The sequence below is a fragment of the Tinamus guttatus genome, unplaced genomic scaffold (assembly GCF_059628265.1).
Source record: "Tinamus guttatus ecotype Peru unplaced genomic scaffold, ASM5962826v1 Tinamus_guttatus_pri_ptg000599l, whole genome shotgun sequence".
Classification (NCBI taxonomy): domain Eukaryota; kingdom Metazoa; phylum Chordata; class Aves; order Tinamiformes; family Tinamidae; genus Tinamus; species Tinamus guttatus.
The window spans coordinates 4,118,097-4,131,772 of record NW_028289133.1 but is presented as its reverse complement, the minus strand read 5'-3'; the positions used below and the strand labels follow the sequence as shown (position 1 = coordinate 4,131,772).

Here is a 13,676-nt window from a genome sequence, read left to right as displayed (position 1 = left end):
CTTAGGCAGTTCTAACAATTCTGAAGCAGAATTTTATGAGCATGTTTTTCAGGGCCATTAAAAAACAATTACAGAAGCAAGTAAACAAGGCCCTCCATGGCACAGTTCACTCGACACTAATAAGGTTACTCCCAGAGAAACCTGCAACTTGTTGTAAAACAGCCCCAGCACCCAAACTTAGACAGTCCTCATGGGGAATATAAAATGGGATTTCAGGTACAGAAACTCAAGCCTATCTCCGATGCTGTAAGGCCAGGATTATGATGCCATAAGGCCAGGATTACCTTCCTGACTAAGGAGTCAGAACTGCCTAGCAGAGTGCCGAGATTTCAAAACAGCCTTTTCTCTACTTGTTTGTTTGGGTTGTCTTGCCACTGCTAATATTTCTTTCAGGAAGCAAAATTTCTCAATGCTTCCTATTCTGGTAAGTCTTATATTGTGTTTGGTTTCTACCCACATCATATTTGAGAGACTAGGGAAAGAAAGAGACAGAGGCTCTGGAGCCATTTTCTGGACTGAGTCCATGCTCCAGATTGGATGGTTCAGTTACCCGTTAGTGCTCTACTAGTAGGGTTGTTCTGCTCTTGGGTTGATCAGAGATAACACTGGCAGTGGCAGGATGAGGACGGATTATTAAGAGACAGCACAGGAGGAGTTCTGGATAGATAGACCAGTATTTAAATAAACACACTGGAATTCAGAGACCAGGATTCTGCAATGTCTGAACACCAAGGATAAAACTTTGAACTCTTCCTTGTGAGCTTGCACTTTTACATATCCAGCAGCACTGAAGTACAGCCTGAAGACGGAAACGTGCAGACGGAGAACACCAAGGCAGATTCTCTCTTTTGATGTCTCCTCCAAAAGCAAGGTCTAACTTATAGTAAAATAAAGGTAACACAAATGATAAAGCTTTGTGTTAGAGTAGGATATTACAAAATACTAAAGTTTGAAATGTTCCCAATATTTATATGACTGGTACATGACTCATACTCAAACCTCTGCTTGCAGAATCTCAGTGTCACTGTTGTCACTCAGTGAGCATCAGTGTCACTTACTTGAAGCCAAAACCATTACTCTTGGGAACCAGGTAGGTTTCCAGTTTCTCTTTCCAAAAACCAGTTAGTGTAATTATGGGGTAAGATGTACTAAAACAAATGTGCTAATTCATTCCCAGACTAGAACATATTTTTAGCCGACTCTAGGATTCTTGGGGTGAATGACATCAACACACAGGTAGGACAGAAGGCATTTCATCCAGGAAAGCCATCGTCCTACAAAGCAGAACAGTCAAAGTTTGGGGGAAACCCTCGAGCTCCGCTAAGTTTAATGGGAACTGAATGCCAGGCAAATTGTCTTGCCCTGTGGTCTCCAGTTCCAGATTTCCTGTGTGAAGCCGTACACCAAAGGTCAGAGCTGTGCCTCTCCCCATGCCCAAAGAAACCTGTTGTAAAATAAAATACATGGGAGCAGGGACTCCAGTAGCCCGTGGAGGCTTGTGGAGGACTCGCCTTGTTTCCCCACAGGTCTCCTTCTCACTAATTTGTTGGTTTCAACAGATCATGATAATCCTGTGTAGGATGACAATAGATACAGGAGAATAGAGAGATCAGTGCACAGCCTTGAACAAAACTCTGCAGTTCTGGGGTGTTGTAATTGGATAAAAACCCCTGAAGATGGGCTTCACTTTTTGTAGATCTAGCTGGTGGCCTTGTTCAAATGCCAAGTATCATATTTAATGCACGAAAGGTAACTTAGAAGGTACCTGACCATGCAACTTGCCAAAAGATCTGCTGGGAAGCAGCAAAACTTAACAGTGTTGTAATAAGCAATCTCAGGACTTAAAGGCGTGAGTACAGTGCAGCTTTGCATAAATTGGGCCACCAAATGGAGAAGGCCAGTGCTGCTGGTTGGGTCCATCTCCAACCACAAGCTCAGGTCAGAATTTGCTTATTTATTTGCTGGAAGGGTTCACATTCACAAACGTAAGCACTCAGGAGCAACCTATTGATTCAAATGTTAAATGACTACAACATAAGCTAGACAATAAACCTATCAAGAAAAACAGACCTAAAACAAAGTGAAGGGGAAGATATAGACAAAACAAAGATTTCCCGTATGAATATAAATAAAGACTAATAACTGATTTTAAAAGCCTTACTAGTTTGGAGACGCCACCCTTTGAATGGTAGCTCGTTACTTATAGCCAGCCTCTGGATATCTTCCCTACAGCAAACTTTAAATTATGTAGATCTTGGTCTTTTTTATCAATTCCCTTTGTCATGTCAAAACTGCATTGCTTAAGTTGGACTTTGCACAAAAATAATCAACAGAGGCACATTACTGAGTGTGCTGCTTTACTGCATGACTCAGGGTCCTCGGTGTAGAGCGAGGGATCTCCACCACGGAAACTGGGTTGGAGTTACCTCCTGCCAATCCACCACATGCTAAATTCCAGAAAATGTTTAATTAACATAATGGATGCAAATGACATTCTAGTGTGCACTGTGGGTAGCTGGGAACACCCCCACGTACAAGCAATAACTCCCTGTCCTTTGATAACATGGCCTATATCTTATCTGTTCCTTCTTAGCAGAGGAGGGATCACTGCGAGCTCGTAGGGGCATTTAAATTCTCCCATTTCATTATACAGAAAGTATTTTGGCGTAACCATTTTGATACTCTGATTTACATTCCCTGTTTCTAGAAAGGCTCATGCATGTGTTTAATACATGAACAATTCCAGGGTATTCTACGGGAAAACTTACGTTTAAAGTTAAGGGTGTGCATCCATCTTTACAAAGTCATGCTGGACTTTGCATCCATCCCCGCAGCTTTTCTGCAGCTGTGTCTATCCAAACACATGTGTCAGAACCACATTTCTAACACTAGTCCCTTATTCTGCTGAGTGGAAAGCTGAAATCCACAGTTTAACTGTATGATCTTCCTGTTAGTAGAATGTATCTGGTTTCCTTTCTCCTGTCTCTTTCCCAAAATACTGAGGAGAGGCCCTGAAGAACCTGTTTGAGTGGCTAGCGAAGAACGTGCGCACACGAAGCTGATATTGCTCCTGGAGAGGAAAAGATTGTGGTCTTGACAGTCGCTGTTGACTTACACTGTAGTGGCATCCCCAGGTTCACTGCACAGAGGTGAGTGACCCATTTTCGTACCGTGACGGCTTGTATTCCTTTCCACCTGTTCTCCCTCAAAAACCCTCACCTAAATATGAAGGACTCCGTATCCTTTTGCCACTCTCCTGCTCTTCCTGCACCCTGGTCACTTGTAGCTCTTTCCTGTCAAGTGTAGTCATCGTGTTCAGCACACTCATCTTTTTGGTGTAAATGTTTCCCTCAAAACACTCAGAAAAATACAGTAACCTGGAACACGATAAAAAAGTAGCTGGATATTTACTATCCCCATTTTGTTTCCGCCACTGCCAAGGATGGGCAAGTCTAGAGGTCTGTAGAGATGTCTTGCTCAATAGAAAAGCATAACTGCTGCCTACGTAATGTTAAGCTATAAAGTAAGAACATTTTTGCTCAGTGATTGCATTCCCTCCCGTTCCCACTCAAGCCAAGAGGAGTCCCTTGGGGTTTCAGAGAGGGAATGGGAGACAAGCACTGGGCTGCTCTTGGCTCAACTAACATTTTGTTTGTATTGGACACACAGTGACACTCCCCTCATCACAGCCAAGGTCCTAAAAGTAACTTGTTTTCATTTAAGAAGAGAAAAGGCAGCGCTAGTGTGTCACCACACGTATTGGGGAATGTTGTCTTATGGACAAAGTCTGTCCCTGGGTCTCAATATAGGTGCTGTAGGTCCCGGAGCTCCCTCCCACATCGCAGGTACCCAGACACACCTCTTTTCCAAGCAAGCTCTATTGCTCGTTTGGCAACTACAAGACCCAGCTCAGACCCATCGCCCTTATACAGCCCTATCAGAGTCATGGGGAGGCAAAGATCTGCTCACGGAGAGCAGCTTGCAGGATGGCGCCTTAATTTGTCATGTTCCAATAATAAAGGAATCTTCTTTAGATCAGGGCCAGTTCTATACACTGCAGTGTAGCCAAGGGACATTTGCCTCCAAGCAAGCGGCCTAGTCTGGGTGCAACAGCAGAGCTTGGTTTAACTTGAAAGCACCTCTAGATCATGCACAAGAGGATTATGTGCAGTCGGGACCATAAAACCTCAGGGCTTAGCTTGCCTCCGCCATCTGTGAAGGATTCCAGCTGCGGAAGGATTCCTCCGTGGAAGTGCCTGCCTATGGATGGATGTGTCTAAGAACTAATTATTGGGGAGGCTGTATAAACAGTGCTAGGATTGACCCTCCTGTATTCAACCTGTGGAATTCAAGTAGTTGAGAAGATCTTCAAGGGACAGCCTGTTCAGGTAAGGGCTGGCATAGGTGGCTCAGTGGTTCTTTCACTCACAGCCCTTTCTAAAGAGGCAGCAAGATCCAAAGTCATCATCTGATGTTACAATTTATAGCTTATTAATTAATAAAAGAGAAGAAAGGAAAAACAAAAACGCCCTTTCTGCTCCAGGTCGTAGATCCCAGGCTGCCATTGAATGGCAGGAAATGTTCTCCTCCCAGGAGAGGATGTAGGTTAAAAAGTTTTAAAAGATTACATAATAACATTTTTTTAAAATCAACTTTTCTGTTTGGTTTTGTATTTAGAATAACTGCCTTAAATTATTGGTTTTGGTTTGAGAAACTGTTTGCCTACCTGGCACCCGAGCTCTAGTGGTGAGCTTTGATGTCCTCTGAGTATACCCAGAGCACGCAAGGGCAACTCATCGCAGCGTCCCTGCCTATAAATTGGACCTTTAAAAAAAAAATCAAAATCAGACATGCATCCACAGCTCTTTATCTCTTCCAACTCCTACCTCCCCATCAACACGCAGAAGTTTTTAAAGCCTCTTTCAGCATGTCTCCTTTCCATTGACAGAATCCTAGAACTCGGACTTGCATGTCTGAAAGTACTAATTAATCTCACTAGATAAAAACTGGCACAAAATGGCACAAGTGAGAAAAGCTTCATCCTTCCTCGCAGCAATCCTGTGCCAGCTCATCTTGGAGCTTGTAATGATTTACTGTAATAGTTTTAGGCCCGTAATGGGGCCAATAACTGGCATCTGGAAGCTGTGAGCCTCTTTCCCAATGGATGCCATTCGCATATAGTTATTTAATTAATTAACAGCTCCACTAGCATAAGCCAGTAAAGGGTCTATTAAAGTTTTTTTTTTTTTTTTAATATCTTCCAAAGTAAGAACATATGCTGCACACTGCTTCTCCCTCGGAGGGTGCTTAACGTTGCAACCTGTTTATCTTATGACTGATTTTCAAATTCCACCTTAGCCAGCTGCTTCCCGCTCGCCGTTCGCATTCAGCGGCGCGCCAGGCGGCGCGCTCGGCAGCACCGGCGGGATGGCCACGTCCTACCCGCGTGCGCCGCCGGCCCCGGGCGCTTCACGCGATGCACTCGCACTTGCCCATTTCTGTGCTGAAACCATAAAATGAAATTAAATAAGTAAAATAGCCAAGCGGGGGAGTTCATTCGGAGTAAGCAAAATAGCAGTGGGAAAACGGATCCTGGCGGACACTTGAGGGAGTTGGTCAAGTTTGTGAAAAGCATTTGGGAGTTGGTCCCAGGTGAAATGTGGAAAAGCTATTAGGGGGCCATAAAAGTAGCGAAAATGGGTTTGGTCTCATTATACGGTGCCAAAGGATTTTGCTTTCCAAAGGAAAAGGATTCCTGTTCCTTAGGCTGAATTAAAAGCAGACCAGGCCGTAGTGCAGCCTAATGGGTGCAGCAGGGAGCGGGATGCTCCGTGAAGCTGCAGTGCAAGATAAGAGAGACTTCCCGGGCGCTGTGGGACACACGTGCACGTGCAGCTGCCCTGTGGCCCTACAGCTCTGTGTGAGGAGCTGCCCTGGAAGGACAGGGCAGACCCGAAACCAGAGACCCTTTGGCAAGATGCTGTTCAAGGGCGACTGCCAGGAAGAAGCCCTGAAACGCAGCTCGGTGAAGCGGTAGCTCCTGGTGCTGGTATGCAGGACACGTCAAAAGCCACCTAAGCCAGATCCTTCTGTCTCCTCCATGTGACGTGGTGTGTCACTCGCCCCCTGGCCCTCAGCGCAGGCCTCAGCGCCCACAGCGGCTCTGGCAGCCCTGTCACCGCCGCTGTCCCTTCGGCCGGCACCTCGGCCCTCTGGGGAGGCATGGCAGAAACCCAGGAGAACGGCAGCAAGAACGTGGTTTTCTGCCCTGCTGAGGGACGTGTCAGGTTCGCTTTGCTTCACTGTCAGGTAGAGAGGGATGAGGAGGCCTCTTTGCCTTTGAAGTTGCCTTGAATCTCACTCCCGCCTCGGTGGGGAAACGCCTCGGGCCTGAACAGACTCGGATGTTTGGCGCCAAACTCACTTCCGAAGCCAACTGGGCCTCTGAAACTGCTCTTATTGTAGCCCCCCGGCACGACCGGCCTTCTGGAGCCCAGCCAAAGTGCACAGTGAGCATTTGCCTCCTTACAAACTGTCCCGGGAGTCACTGCTGCCTCACGGGCGACCCAGGGGCTGCACGAGGGGCAGTTGCCTCCTTTAGGCCATTGCCGCATGGTTAGAGCACGCCATGGGCTGAGCTTCTTCACCCGTGGGAGGGTGTTCAACCCCACACCTCCCACCTGCCTCGGTGACACCTTCCACACGGTGGTAAGGCTTTCTCCCTGCGTAGGAGGAGGAAGGGAGGCCGTGATTTCCTTATCGCTTGGAGCGACATGGCTGTGCAACCTGTGGTTTGTACAAAGGCTGTAAGCAGCCCCTGGAGCAGAGGCCGGAACTCGCCCACCTCCCACCTAAGTGCCGTAACCAGGAGACCATGCGGGATCACTCAGCCAACTTCACATCTCCAGCAGATAGATATCTAGGTGTCTTACACAGGCAGCGGAGAAACAGGCATTTCTTGTCCTGAAAGGAGGCAACTGTCTCTCTGGAGTTCCTCTTCTTTTCTACCGACAGTAAATGGAGCCAGAGGTGACTAATAGAGTCTTTGAAGTCCAGTTATTCAATATCTAAATTAGGGCAGATGATGAGTTCCCCCTTTCCACCCTTCACACCTTTCCTGTGTTCTCCTCCCTTCCTAATGAACCTTTCACCCTGCTGCGGCTCTAACGAGAGGTGCTGGGAGCACAGGATAACCCTGTCCCCAAGCTACGAGCTCGAACCATCTCCAGAAGTTTTCCTGCTACCTTGCTGAGTGTGCAGAGGAGACTGCACAACATCTGGGCTCTTTCCACGGCTGTGTTTCAATAGACAAGAGCAACCACATCTTGGTTCTTTGTGACAGATGCTGTAGATACTGATCTGCAAAGAAATGTGAAGAAATTATTGATGAATTAATGTTAACCAATACCCCATGGGTGGTTTCTGCTTTTGTGGCAAGCCCAGCAGATATAACCTAGCTTGACTGGCTACTTTGTTTTGCTGATTTGTACTGCTCCGGCACCCCAGTGAGTGTTCTCTTTAAAAATTAGTCAGGGTTAATGCTACCAATCCTCAGAATACTAGAACTATTTCACATGAGCTGTGATTCCAGGTTTCTTGCTTAGTGTTCATGTGTAGATAACAAATTATCTCGAGATGCCGTGAAGGTTAAGCACACATACTGGGAAGTTTGCAGATTTTGCAACTGAATTTAAACCAAGCACTAGAAACCCAAAACACTCATACATAAAGTCACACTTAAAAAATTCAAATGGGTTAAGACTAACAAGTTCAATCTGCAACGAATACATTCCTTAGTAGACTTTATTTCATGAGAAAAATCCATATTCTGTCATAAGACTCAGGAAAAATTTCATAGATTTTGACCTCTACAAGTCACAGACAAGTCCAAAGTCCAAGGATGGGATCTTTGTGTGCCAATTTTCTACCTCCACATCTTTCCTTTAAAGCAACCTTCCGTTCTCTTTAACATTTAAACACATCAGACTGAATTTATGAGAATATGAAGAAGTTCTTTGATTCTCCGTTGTGAAAGAAAACCCAATTCACATGCTGGGAAGTCACTGGGATGAAAACAGGATGGCACAATTTTCTGTTTCTAGTAGTGTCACAGGAGGATCAGGGAACATCCTTAAACCCATGGAACTACTTTCACTAGGCATACGCTGTGTAACGTAGAAACACTCAAAGGATTAACAGCTATCAGTGGATATATCTCTAGCTGTGCACATATGGCAAATCTACAAAGAACGGATTAGAGATATAGGATATGAACCTGCAAAGGGAAAAAATACAGCATGGCCAAAAATGAAATCCAAAGAGAAACAGTATGCCTGAACTTACACAATTTTATATGGATTCTTCATATTATATGATTGCCTATTCTTATGGTTGCAATATGTAGCAATCCCACAATAAGTGAGCAATCCCATGATGTGGGGTTTTGCGTGCACAGATCATGGAAGAAGGGTATCTGCTCCAAAGCTTACAGTCCCAGGGCTGTTTCTTGCGAGTGCATCAATACAACTGCACATAGATATGTAGAAATCCAGTCCCAGGCTTTAGCCCAGAACAGTTCTTTAAATAAGAAACATCTTTATTCTTCCAATATTCATTATTAAAACAAAATGCATTTATTATGAATTTTAACAAGACCCATGCATTCCCTAGATAGCTGTGCTTCATTACTCCCTTATCTAGAAAGTTTTTCCTCATGTCAAACCTAAACTTTCTCTGCTGCATATGAAGTTGGTTCCTTCCTTCTCGATCCCCCGGGGGCCATGGGGAAAGATTTATCACTATCCTCCTTACAATAAACTTCAACGTATTGCAAGATTTTTATCATGTCTCTCCGTTAGACTCGGCTGTGCCCAGACTAAACAAACAATCCTTTCAACATTTCCTCCTAGATTGTTCATTCTCTGCCTCCGATATTTCTCATGTCTCTCCTGGACTCTCTCCAGTTTGTCTACATTTTTCCTCCAGTGCGGTGCCCAAAACTGGACACTATTCCAGCTGAGGCCTCACCAGTGCCAAGTAGAGTAGAATAATTATCTCCTATGTCTTAGGTTGCCGTCACACATCCTGTTCTGGCTGCAGCTGAGCTGGGTGAAGAGTTTATTTCTTTCAACCCACTCCAGCTGCTGATCACCCCCGTCAGCTGCAGGATCCCCCCTGCCAGGTCAGGCAGCACAACCGCTCAATCCGGGCAAACGCTCCAGGTCAGAGCCAGCAATTCCAATGATAGGTCTTTCCGATCACCGTTTTAGCAGAAGAGGTTAAGGCTGAGGTATAAGCAGGTAGGAAGAAGCCATCGTTCTGCTGGGTGGCAATGATGAGCAATGCAGGAGGTGCCCTTTTTGCCTTCTGCCTCCCCAAGCTCGCACTTAATCATCACATCTCTAGCATTTTCCCAATGACCGAGGTCATTCCGAATTCAGATTTTGTTGCCCCAGGTAAGGCCACCCCGCGCTGAGGTATTTTCTAAGCTCACTTTTCTCACCCCCCGGCTGGCTATAAGCAGGCTGAGTGGAGCAGAGCGGCTGATGGAGATGAAATGTCCTCCGAGCGCGACAGCAGCATGTTCAGATCTGCCCCCCACAAGTTTTCATGCACTTTGGCAGGCACCTAAAGTGATAATATTTTGTGTCTGCTTACAACATTGCAGGGAACAGGATCATAAGGCTTCCTAGTGTCACAATATAAATTTCCTTTACTTTCCCCATTTATCCTGTCCTACCAGGACATCATGCAGGTTTGTCACACTGGTAGGAGAAATAAAACCGAATGGTTTGGAAATACTGCACCAACTAGACTGGAGAAGAGTGTTTCTTTTTTTACCCTATAGCGTCTGCAAAGATATGATGGAGAAGTGAGTTGGCTGCTGCTCAGTCTTGCAAATCCTCCACTCCCCTGCAGAACAGAGCGTTTCATGCTCTGAGAAATGAGGACTTGGGAAAACAGCAAACCTAAAACATTCGTTTCACAAAGCCGTTAGCGCAAGCTGAGAACGTCGGACATTTCTGTACTAACCAGAACCACCAGGCCTGGTGAGAGCACTCAGGGCGCCTGAGGAAACCTCCCACAGCTGATTCTCCTTCTGCAGCTTGGTGGAGTTCGAGTCGTTCCTGCATCCCACTCTTGGCATATCCATGCATCCTTTCCCTGTCCACCCTCCTTCTCTGTTTTTTTTTTTGCTTTCGTGCCCACTTTCTCTCTCCTTCCTTTGAGATTTTCCCCCATCGGTTTCCTTCTTGTTCTCTCAGGCTCCCCTCTGTCACTTGGCCATTCTCCTCCTGGCACCGCCAACCCCTGTAGCTGCACGCACGGGGCTGCTGGGCACAGCTGTGGTGACTCTGCCCATGCTGCAAATCCTGTCCATTTTCTCAGGCTCTTTGGGAGAGGAAGGTTAGGTAGTGAGAGCCTGAAGTAAAGGGAGTAGAGATGAGGTGAAGTTCTTGTTCTGCCTTGAACACAGCATGCCAATCATGCCATAATAGATGGTGGTTCTAGGCAGGGAACAGCTTTTCAGCCCACCAAAATTGGACCATTAAATGGAATTTCCTCTATGGGATAATCAGGATTTGAAGCCATTCCTCTGGAGATAAAAGGCACAGCTCAATCTCCCGATTTGCAAGGTCATCTGGAATACAAATCAACTTGCATGTATTCATTTGAAATGTTTTTTTTCTAGCAAGGGATTTTTTTTTTTTTAATCTGCTTGTTAGTGCCTTGTGCCTGAACTGGAGCTGCGAAGTGACTTTTTCTCACTCCGGGCTAAATAAAGCCCTGTGCTGTTTCCCCTGAATGCCCCCAGCCCTGCCAGCGCGCGGGCAGTGAAAGGGGCCGGCGGGAGACAGGCCCCGGCTCTGTTGTGAGGCGGAAGCGGCGGCGCGAGGCGCTGCGGCCGCGCATGATGTCATGGGCTGGCAGGAGCGCGGCCGCGCCGCCCGCCCCGGCCCCGGCGCGCTTTCCTCGGCCTGCTCCGTGTACTGTAATAACTAAGTCAACTGGAAACGATATTGAAGAAAGGACTGGGGAGAAACAGAGCGCGGGGGCAGCTGGAGCCGCCGGAGAGGGCACCCTGGGAGCTATAAAGGAGCTTTGTGCCACCGCTGCCCTCGGCTTGGGGATGTTTAGTTCACGGGAGCTGGAGAAGATGGGTAATAAGCCGGCCTTTATTTTAAGGGAGATCCCTTGAAGTCTCAGCTGCATAAAGATCAGCCTCCGGGGAAGGTGGGAACAGTGCTCGCAGTATCTCTCTTTCAATGCTGCTCACTGCACCGAATGGCCGAGCTCCAGCACGGGGGGGAAAGCCTTCCGTCCCCAGCAGTCCCCAGGCTCTGAGGAACGGAGGTGATGAAAAGAGGTTACAAGCGATGAAGCGAAGCAGTGATTTATACAAAGATCCATTGCCACAGCCCTCAGGTGCCTGCCCAGGAGCAGGGCCCAGCTCTGCTAATTCCTGCGTGTTGGGGGAGAGGAGCCAGGAGGTGAAGGCCGGGCCGCGTCCTCGCTGTCCCAGGGCAGCCGGGCCGGAAAAGCAGAGCAGGGCCAGGGAAGGCAACCAGGGCCAGGCCCCACCACCGCTCAAACCGGACACACGGGCTGCTCGCAGCGTTGGCCACCAGAGCTGGCTGCCGCGCGCGCTGTGGGCCGAGGCGCCCCACGGCCCTGCACAGCCCAGGAACACAGGCACATGGCTGCAGGGCTGCTCGTGCCCATCTAACTGATCTATCCAGGGGTTACAGGTGGTGGGGCAGAGCTCAGCTTGGAGGAGGGCCTGGAAGAACACACAGTCTTGCAGGCATTGAGCAGAATGGCCCAGAGTGTTAAACTGATTGAAACACAAGCTTAAAATTTTGCTTGGAAAGAAATTCAAACCGAAATTGCCTTGAGTGTCCCGGAAGGGCAGCCCTCGGAGCTGTTCTGCTGCGCCAGGCGAGCCAGCAAATGTCCACACTTCCTTTTAACCACAGTCACCTGCACACATTTAGTGAACATTTTCCTACCCTCAACCTCTTCCTCCCGGAGCCTGTGCTTTTCTGCTCTGCCTCCATCACAAAACTGATGTCTGGAGTCTGATGTGACAAAGAGCAAAAAGTGGCCAGGTTGCTGGTGAGGGCTCTCACTGAGCAGGACCTTGCTGGTAGCTGCCATGTGCTAAGACCAGAGGCACTGAAGGACAAGGACATCCTCAGAGGCAATTGGAAGGGTGCACAGGACTTCCCTCTGCCTTATGGAGTACTTTGCACATCTTCCAACTCATGAAATGTAGAGTGACATTAAGTGAAATAAGCCACTTCACAATTCAGTTATGAGCATTTTCAAGAACCAGATGACCAAATTGTAAATTGTTTAATAAAATAAAAGATCTTCTTGTTCTAGGAGGGCTTTTTTTTTTAGTGCCTACTTCAGATTTTCAGTTAAATGTATTGTGACCAATGCAATTATCATTTGCCTCTATCTCAAGATTGTCTAATCAAGCGCTATTGGGCTGAGTAGCCATATGCACAAGTAGAGCCATTGAATTCTTTTCTTCCATTTACACTCACCAGAAATATAAAAACGTGGCAACAAGGGCGAGACATAAGAAGATAATGGGTAAAACTGCCTGGAATAATCAGAAAAATCAGAACCAAAGCTGGGACTAGCTTTGCTGCAGTACAAAACAAGTAGAGAGAAGAAGGAAAACAAGCAGGACTAACTACTTCTAGAACGGGCTTTTGCTCCTGTGGTGAGAGGGGCTGCATAATCCCTGTCTGCAGCAGTGAGGGGTCGAACGTGGTGCCCTCAGGCATCGCTTGGACTCCCTGAGCACAGGGGGGCTCTATGCTGAGCACAGAAGAACCCCTGACCCTGCTCTCCAGCCTCTGAAGCTGAGGACACAGGGTGGGCTTTGTGGGCAGAAGAACCAACTTGTGGCTCTCAGGGTTGCCCACACAACACAGCATCTGGATCTAGAGAGGATTTAGGCCCCTCTGTCCCAGGAATGCCAAAGAAAACACTTCCCAACCACTATCGTGGCCTAATCTCTTAGGGGCTCCTCTGTCTCCTACCTCCTCTGCACTCGAGATATAGGCCCAGTACTGCAAGTCACTGGAGGGCTCACTGCAAGGACATGCCGGGAAGAGCCCAAAGGCCTCCCCACTTCCGCAGGCACAGCCGAGCCCACCGCTGTTCCTTACCCACCAGGGAGCCCTGCTCGGTTTGGCACCAGCCGGGAGAGGTTCCTCCAGGAACAGCAGCCCGGAGGACACCAGCTCCTACAGGCACCTGTGGCAAAGGCTTGAAGCCTCAGAGCCGGGGAGAAAGCGGAGCCAACTCCAGCACACCCATTGCCTCAGCCCCACCAGCACCATCCATTTCTCTTTGGTTGCTCTTGCAACTGCCTCTTCAGCACCTTGACTTTCCAACTCACTCCTGGCATAGGAAACCTAAACAACTGGCCTAGCTGCCCTGCCCCATCCTGCTGAAGTCAGTCCAGGATTTTAGCTATTGCAACGATTCATGGGCACCAAAACTAGCTGGTGTCTGTCCCAGCTCCTCAACACAACCCCGCAGTGCAAGGTGACTGCTGCAACCAGCAGCACTGCGACTAACCAGGTACCAACAGCTGCAGCCTGTGCTGCGTGGGCTCCACAGCATTCCAGAATAACGCACAGCTTCCTCGGGCA

General features: G+C 47.8%; 1 pseudogene; it reads right to left on the bottom strand.

The window, feature by feature from the left end:
* Positions 1 to 6,661: 6,661 nt before the first annotated feature.
* On the bottom strand, positions 6,662 to 12,159 carry LOC148592451 (uncharacterized; annotated as a pseudogene).
* Positions 12,160 to 13,676: the final 1,517 nt, after the last annotated feature.